The sequence below is a fragment of the Anoplophora glabripennis genome, unplaced genomic scaffold (assembly GCF_000390285.2).
Source record: "Anoplophora glabripennis isolate ALB-LARVAE unplaced genomic scaffold, Agla_2.0 scaffold2, whole genome shotgun sequence".
Classification (NCBI taxonomy): Eukaryota; Metazoa; Arthropoda; class Insecta; order Coleoptera; family Cerambycidae; genus Anoplophora; species Anoplophora glabripennis.
This window is the reverse complement of record NW_019416325.1, coordinates 3,391,078-3,400,352: the sequence shown is the minus strand read 5'-3', so window position 1 is coordinate 3,400,352 and position 9,275 is coordinate 3,391,078.

Genomic DNA, 9,275 nt, shown 5'->3' with positions numbered 1-9,275 from the left:
GATGCACTGCAGCACGCACTACTCACAGAACTATTGATAGATGACAGATGTTGATAACCATGAACATGGAACAGAACACATTCGAAGGTGATGACAGCGCCCTCCGGGACGTCGTCTGAACTAAAAATAGAAGGCAAGAGCACACTCTAATAAGTCTAATACACTCACTCACAAGTTTTTTATTACAGCAAACAATAAATCCGTGCAACGTAGTATTTATATTGGACGCTAGAGGTAGCATCCAGCCTAACTTTCAGCTTCCTACAAGTTCTTAAAATTGAAAGTGTGTTTCCAAGAAAAATAATTTATTTCATACCATTGACATTATCTTTATTTAGAATTCTATGATGTTATTTTTTTCTATAAAAAAATTCCCATTATATTTTCTGAAAAATGCACCCTCTACATTCTAAATTTTTAAACTGAAACAAAAATTAAACAGCTACATTTTTAATAAAGAAATCTCTAAAGCGATTTTCAAAAAATCTCTAATTCTTAGTAAGTCGCGCAGTATAAATCTTGAAGAATGTCATATTCAGTAAGGAGAAGAAGTAAAGAGAAGCGAAAACAATTAACATAGAGAATTCTCTTAATATTCCAATAACTTATTTTCTCACGATATAATTTCGATAGAATTCGTGGGAACTTTTTGGAGGATACGGTAAATTTTAAAGTTCAGTAAGTGCACTGCTGTAAGCTAATTCTCTAATAATCTATCACTTGAGTTAAAAGCACTCAATATCAGGTATATCAGTGACTATACCACAGGCTGTGACTATACCTTTAACGTAGTTTAATGGATGCATATCTATTCGTTTGAGCACATGTTTGAACTTGGAAAATTGCGCTATGAAACAAATTTATCAAACTGAGTTACCGAATGAAATGAAATTAGGGCAGTTAAAGTTGATTCTATTTGTGTGTCTACATGGAAGGACAAATTCGATAAGCATCCTTTTAAATGCGCCTAAGAAGAACAGTTTATAGTTCAATTTATATGTATACGTACAGACCGACATCCAAAATTTTGAATCATTGGGTTTGGTTCAGTGTTACCAATTATAAATGAAATAATATCGCCACGACGCTACAGCCAGAATTTTAAAACAGTTACAAATATTAAACGCACAGTTTTGCAAAAAAAAAATAAGAAAAAAGTTCTTATAAACGTATGTATATCCGGAAACACTTCATGTACGATATACGGGGTGTTAAAGATTCTGTATAATATTTGGTTTTATTTAAATCTTCCAAACGGGTTAATTAAATTAACTAAAACTTGGTACAGGGTGTTACTTATAAAACTAGGTAAAAGTAATAAATACCGAATGTAAATGCAAATCTTGAGAAAATCATTTTGGTAAAAGAAAATTATTTGCATGAACGAGTTATATCTTCTACATTTCAGGAATATTTGCATTATTAACAACAACTACAGTTCTACGTTAACTACGACTGACATTTCTCACTAAACCTACCGCGAAGTTGACGTTCCAGTTGAGCCCAATTGTTCCATCTGCATAATTGTACCTACTTACTTGAAATCACATTGAATTAACTCGAATCCAACTAGGAAACTGCATTTATATTTTCTAGTGCGAATTAATAAGAGATCATATCTCCGTCAGAATTTGTCTGAACTATCTGTATTAGCGGTAGAGTAAATTTCGGAGTGTTAGACTAAAATTATAGAGACCTCTAGGTACAGGGTGTTACGTAAAATAGCGCTGCAAGTTATAACTTCGCCATTTTTGTTTTTTTTTTATGGAACGATGTATATTTTTGTATTCAATTTGATTGTTTTGTTATATTTAATTTAATGCAAAAAAAGTAAAGAGCATTGAGAAAAAAAGACTGAAAATGTTCATTAGTTGTATTTTCAGAGCCATTGACGCTAATTATTTGTTTTTTAAACGGACTATAAATGGTGGTTATAGCTTGCGGCGTTTTTTACGAGGCAGTTGGTATACAGAGTGTAACACACCACCTTGTCAAAAACTAATGAAGGTTTTCCTCGTCGCAAGTTTAAAAATATTTTCTTACATAAACAGTTGCCTTTAAAAAAATCGTTATATCTTTAAATATTTTCTTAGTAAATGAAGATACTGAAACCAAATTTTGTATTCATAAGTCGCCCTATATTGAATATGTAGATAATATTAAAATATGAAATTAAATTTCACATATTAAGAATAGACTCTTTTAGTGTGACGTCACACATATAGGCAACCTGCAACAAATTGTCATAGTTGAATCTGACCCTTGTATACTAATTACATAGATACTATAAAAATTAACTTCAAATTAATTTATTTTTACAAGGATTTGGAAGTATTTAAGAACAATCAACACGTGTTTTGTAAAATAGATGTGCTTAAAACTTACAAAAACGATATAAAAGAATATTTTTAAATTTAAAAAAGTAAAAATTTAACGATAGCCGTGTTATTCCTAATACTCATGCTCGGAAAGAATAGCCTCATACGCAGGGGAGATCTTGTTGATATGTCATTATTAGCGTATTTTCTCTTCTTGGCATTTTTTAATTCTACCAAGTGTTTTTATTGTTTTTCTTGGTGCTGTGCTATGTCTGTTTATCGAGTTTTTTTTCTTCAAACTTTTCTTGAATGATATCCTGTTGCGAGGCTATTTCGCTTACATGAAATTATTTTTAATGCGCATGCTCAGTAACATTGATATAATTTTAATTTATTAATTACTGTAAAAGTCAATATTGTTCTATAAATTTAAATATATAAATTTTTTAGTTATTTTAGTTTGTCACTTGGGGTTTGAAGCTTCTTAAAATATTTCTGATATTGCCAGAATATCGCGATATTTAAGGTCATGAAAAAGAAGACATTTTTTGGCACTTATGTCTAAAGTACATAAGGTCGAAAATTGATCTAGTAAAAATACTGAGAAATTTTTCATGATAACGTGTACTATGGGGTTGCCTATTATTGGGCGTATGTGACGTAACTACTAAAAAGGTATACATATTTTAAATATTTACTTCATTAAATGTTTGCGATAGTAATTTTAGTTTTATATTATTTTTGATTAACTTTTTTTTATAAAGAGCTAGAACGATAATTTTTTTTTACTTTATTAATAAAAATGAGCAAATAACATAAAAGGTATAAAATATATAAAACGATTTAAGTATGTAAATATATCTAGTAATAAAATGTATTACCCTACAAGTATTAAACATATTAATAGCAATACTTATTAGCATTTTTAACGACATTTGAGGTAAGTTGCTGTATCTATGCAAGTACCTATATTTTTTCTTTCATAATCTGGTATGTCGCTTAAAATGCTTTTTGATTATTAAATACTATTGGTATCAATACTAACTCGCAATTAATTTAGCGAGTTTAATTAAAGAAACAAAAACTTTTCTCAAAGTTATGAAAATTAAAAATCAAATGGAGTTCATAAAAACTATGAATTTACCTCGTTTGTATTGTATATTACCAAACGAAATCTGTATCTGTAAAGATAACCAAGAGACCTCCTAGGCGAGGCTGGAAACATACGCACGCAGTATATTGTAAGTGCCTGCTGCATTTGTGGTTTTTGTCCCAAAAAATGAAACAAATTTGTCACCCAATAATTTTACATACATCACAAAATTTGAGTGTTAAAGGGTGAATGTCATTGTTGTTAAAATCCGTTTGTGCTGACAAATATTTAAAAGTTATTTCAAAGATTCCATATTACAATATTGTCTCAAAGCCGCAATAATGATTTCACACAAAATGCTTCTAATTCATCTTTCCTTTCAGGCATTGCCTCTGGCACAACACTGAAGATCAATAAAAAATACGTGTACGGATAACTATAGAGAAACCTGGGAAAATACAGTAACTCTTTACATAATAGTGTGATTTTTAAGTGAAGTTGTTCAACAAGAAGCCAGTAAAAGTGAAATTACCCTATTATCATTTGCCTAGCTGCCTATACTGCATTGAACATAAGTAAATATTTAATTACCTAAAATATAGACCTACAGCAATACTGGTAAGGAAACTAGTATTATAACCTTCCACCGAGAAAAAAGAAAAAATGTTTATTTGTACGTTGTGTTGCAAACGCTGTATTTTTGAGGCATAGAGTGATGAAGTTTTGCTATTGTTTATGATATAAGATATTCCTTACAGAACACGAGAACTAAATCGTTAAAGTACAAATATAAAATCCAAGGAATGCCTTATGTATTTCGCAATTAATTGGTTCCTCTGTTCCCCTTTATAGTTTTGATTTTTTATGTTAATGTCGTTAAATTTATAAAATTTTTCTTGACAGAAAAATAGCGCCAATTATTTAGAGAAAGGTCTAAAATTTCCCCTTTTAACGTTTTTCAATCATTCATATTTTCCGAATTCACAATATATATGCGCCCAGAATACCCACATATTTAATAAAAAACACATAATAGATACCAAACAGTTTGAGTTGATAGAAAAAAAATGAATGTCCTGGTCCATTTTCGATAGGAATTCAGGGTATTTCAGAAACTACTAAAGATATGATAAATCTGACACGACGTTGTCGAGCTCGATTTTCATGGCAAACTCGATTGTCAAATCAGAAATTTGAAAAATTCATTTGTTTCTAAGTTACAGGGCGTTTCTTGTTATTGTCACATTTTTTAACATGTCTGTATCTCAATTGTTAAATAAGTTAGAGTTAAAGTGAAAACTGCTCAAGACATTCTTTGGCGTAGAATTGAATGCCAGTATTAGATTTTTAGTGGATCTTAAGATTTCGGAGTTATGACCCAAAGTCATATTTTTTTTAAATAGAAATTGTAGCTGACCATGTCCTAAAAAAATAGAGATTTTTTTTTGATTTTAGCAATATATGTTTTTCCTTTTTAACATGGCTGGCTATGAAAATACATATAAAACTATAATTCCTACTTTTACAAAACTCATATCTGTTGTAAAAATATGACGTTTATTTTAAATGCACAACATATACTCGTCGGACCGATCAGATGGCCATCTAGGTTACGTGATTCGACTCCGTTGGACTTTTTCCTTTGGGGTTTTCTAAAAGACATTATATTTAAAATTCCTTTTTACTCTATCGAGGAACTTCGACGAAATGTTGAAAATTCTTTTAATAATATTTCCAATATACATTTAATGAATGCTACCCGAAGCGTTGCCAGAAGATGCGCGAAATGTGTGACAGTTGAGGGACGGCAATTTGAACATTTAGATGATGTAGATACTTACTGTTGTTTAATTTACGTTTAATATTGTAACTTGACTTGAAGTGGAATAAAAATTTGAAAACTGTATTTTCTTATCTGTAATATATATTTTAAATAAACTACTACAGATATGAGTAAGAATTATAGTTTTGTATGTATTTTCATAGCCGGTCATATTAAAATGTAAAAAAGCATCAAATTTATATATAAAACACCCCGTATCTTCTGTGTTTGTAAAAATAACTATAGCATGTGATATATTGCTGAAAAGCAAACAAATCTTCATTTTTTTAGGTCATGACCAGCTACGATTTCCATTTAAAAAAATTTAACTTTGGGTCATAACTCTGGAATCTTAAGACCTACTGAAAATCTAATACCGGCATTCAATTCTACGCCAAAGAATTAGTCTTGAACAGTTTTTTTCTTTAACTCTACCTTATTTAACAGCTGAGATACAGACATATTCAAAAGTGTCGATCGACATTCAGGGGCCGATAGGACATCAAAACGTTTGACATGAATCAAATATGATTTTTTAAAATCTAATTTTAGCCCTATCTTTTCCGAAAAACGATGTAATACATTGAAAGCCTGTGGTCTAGTACGAAAAAAATTCGTTATTTTTGCGTTCTCTCGGTTCCTAAATTTGTGATATCTTTTTCCCAGACATCCTGTATGTGCCAGATTCATTATCTTTTCCATTTTCTCTACAAAAAGGAGACTTCTCAAACGAATAACTCTGGCGATCGACATAACAAAAAAAAAAAAAATAGGAAAAAAAGATTTTACCTAAAGGGGCATTTTCCATCACATTACCTTCTTGAGTGTTTTTAGCTATCAATATGTTCCCAATTTACTCAAATGGTAAACAAATTCTATTATATTTCATGTCGCCTGGACACGAAATTTTCGACGTATAAATAGATATAGGTATACAAAAGTAGCCTACAGACAAAAATTATAAGACTTACGCTGTTTCGAGGATCATTTGGTCCAAAGTCTATTATCTGCCATAACATATAGACAATTGGTTCATTTACAAGGGCACCAGATGTTGCCTTGTGCTTTCGATTTTCGTCATTTGATTAATTATTATCATAAATAAGAACAGTTATATTAAAAATATAATTTTGTGGGGTTATATTTACTTCTAATCTACAGGGGATACTTTTTGGAACGGGCCGGAACAGATGCAGACGCGGCTTGATCTAAAAATTTTTTATCAACTTTCCAAGCATCTCCATTCTCCCTGGGCACAGGCATTTTCTCGCTACCACCTTTAGCAGCGCCTGAAAAATGCGGCTGGTCACACCAAGACACCTTCTTCTTATGTTTTTTTGATGCTTGTGCCTTGGAAGCTGAAGCAGTCTTGGGTAAAGGTTCCGTAGTTTGCCAGTCCATAGACTCAGCAGAGAAGTTAGATCGCGAATTAGAAGGGCGCGCCGATCTCACTTGTCTTGGTGGTGGCATCTGTGTTGGTCTAGCATTGAACAAAGTAGGCTGGACTTGGTTATTGAGGTTGTAGCTGTCTTGTCTTTGAGAAGGTAGGGCAGTAGCTTTAGAAGTAACGGTATGGGGTAAATTCATGTACTGCCACATTGCCGCCGATGAAACATTGTTAAAGGGCAAACACTCTGTGCTTCTCGAAGGCCGAGTAGTGATGGATGGCGGGCTAATGGCGCAGGGTACGGCTGAAGAACCAGAGTACCCTTGGAAGCCAGACCGCCCCAATGTCGGTAAGCCAGAGAATATCTTCCTCCTAGCGGGTCCTACGTTGTTTTCTTGACGGTACATTTCGTGATTGTTGGCCGCAGATGGACTTTGTTTAACGGAAAGGTCCATGCCTATAAAATTTTAATAAGTTTGTAATAACACAAAAATTAAATGTGCTGGTAAAGAAATTAAAGACCACACATTAATGCGTCGCAATTAAGGATGAAATTGTGTGCCTTGATCGAATCTTCTCTCGGAATTCTCCACTAAGTGATAATGTTACATATTCTTAAATTTTAAATGGATAATAATACATATAATTTAGCCTATATTGTAGATACCTGTTATTCCATAGAAAAAGCTATATGAAAGAGAAGCTGGACGTTTTCCAACCCTAAATATTCGAGAGTGTATTGCCAAGCTATATTTAGATAAAACCGAAAACAACCATCTATGAAAACAATCAGCTCTTTCTGTTATTAAAATCGTAATTAAACATAGAGAGATTTTAAATAATTAAATATTTATACACTAATGCACGAAATTAAAGAGTCAAAAGAATTTCCGAAATTTTTCCGTGATTTTCGACAGACTGTATTTAGGTGAGAAATGGGCGTATCGGGAATTAAAAAAAAAAGCATTTTGAAGCTCTAAAATTCTAGTTTTTAAATCTTTCGGTCGAAATTTTTTAGGAGCTACGGTTATCATGCAATTGTAAGAAATAGGGCGACAAAAAATTTTTTTACAGCTAAGCCGTTGCATGGACCAGATAGCTTGTTTATTCAGCTTCAATTTCCTTTTTTTTTTAAATTTCGATACGACCATTAATTTGTCATCAAAATATCGGACTTTTAATGGAAAAGGATCCTTTTGTCTTCAGTCATCGATATCTCGGCGATAAATGGTCGTACAGAGAAATTAAGGGCAGTTTCGAAAGCTTGAATAAATTTCCTATAACATGCTGAAGCAACTTTTCGAAAAAAATATTTTTCATAGTTTACACGAATTTTAAAAAACAGGAAAAAAGGTAATTTATGGTTTTTTAGAAAATTGACGGCTAAATTAGAAATATTCGCGAAATGACTAATGTTAAGCATAATTTTTACAGTTCGATATACCCAGAAGAACCCTGTGAAGTTTCATCTCGATCTAGAGAACCGTTTCTTTGTTTCAAACTATCAAACTTTTGAAAAAAATTAAGGGATCACGTTTTTTGAGCTTAAACACTTCATAATCATGATTAAAATGGAAAAAAAAATGTTGAGGGTTTTTTCACATTTTCACAGCAAATAACCTTTAAATTAATGAAAAAAATAAAAATTCGAAAAATTTTCGAAAATATTTTTGAATTTTTTTATTGTTTTTTTGAAAAACCTTCCGGACATTGAAGAAAATAAAATCCTATTGTTTCCAGCACGAGTCTATTTCTGTTCATCAACTTTTAATTAAATTAAAATTAAAGTTGATGAGACCCAAACCAGATTTCGACCCCAATTCATACCAATGAATTTCTAATTAATTTTTGTGCAGTCACTCAAAAGACAGTTTTTTTCAAAACTACCCTTTTTCTTCTCCGAAAAGAAATTTTCAATTTTTTTTTTCGTCAGGTTATTTCCGGTAAAAATGTGAGAAAAAATTTTTGTTTTCATTTTAATTATGATTATGAAGTGTTGAAGCTCAAAAAACGTGACCCTTTAATTTTTTTCAAAAGTTTGACTCCTTGAAACGGTTCGCTAGATCGAGACGAAACTTCACAGGGTTCTTCTGGGTATATCTATAACTATAAAAGTCATGCTTAACATTAGTCATTTCGTGAATATTTCTAATATAGCCGTCAATTTTCTAAAAAACCATAAATTACCCGTTTCTTCCTGTTTTTTAAAATTCGTGTAAAAGATGAAAAATTTTTTCCGAAAAGTTGCGGCAGCATATTATAGGAAATTTCTTCCAGTTTTCGAAAGTGCCCTTCAATTGTACGACCATTTGTCGCCGAGATATCGATGATTGAAGACAAAAGGATCCTTTTCCATTAAAAGTCCGATATTTCGATGAAATATAGTCGTATCGAAATTTAAAGAAATGAAATTGAAGCTGAATAAACAAGCTATCTGGTCCATGCAATGACTTAGCTGAAAAAAATTTTTCCAAGTCCGTGGACTCGGAAAAAAAAAGAAAATTTGCAAAAATTGTTTGTCGCACTATTTCTTAGAATTGCATAACCGTAGCTCCTAAAAAATTTCGACCGAAAGATCTAAAAACTAGAATCTTAGAGCTTCAAAATACTTGTTTTTAATTCCGGATACGACCATTTTTCACCTAAATACAGTCA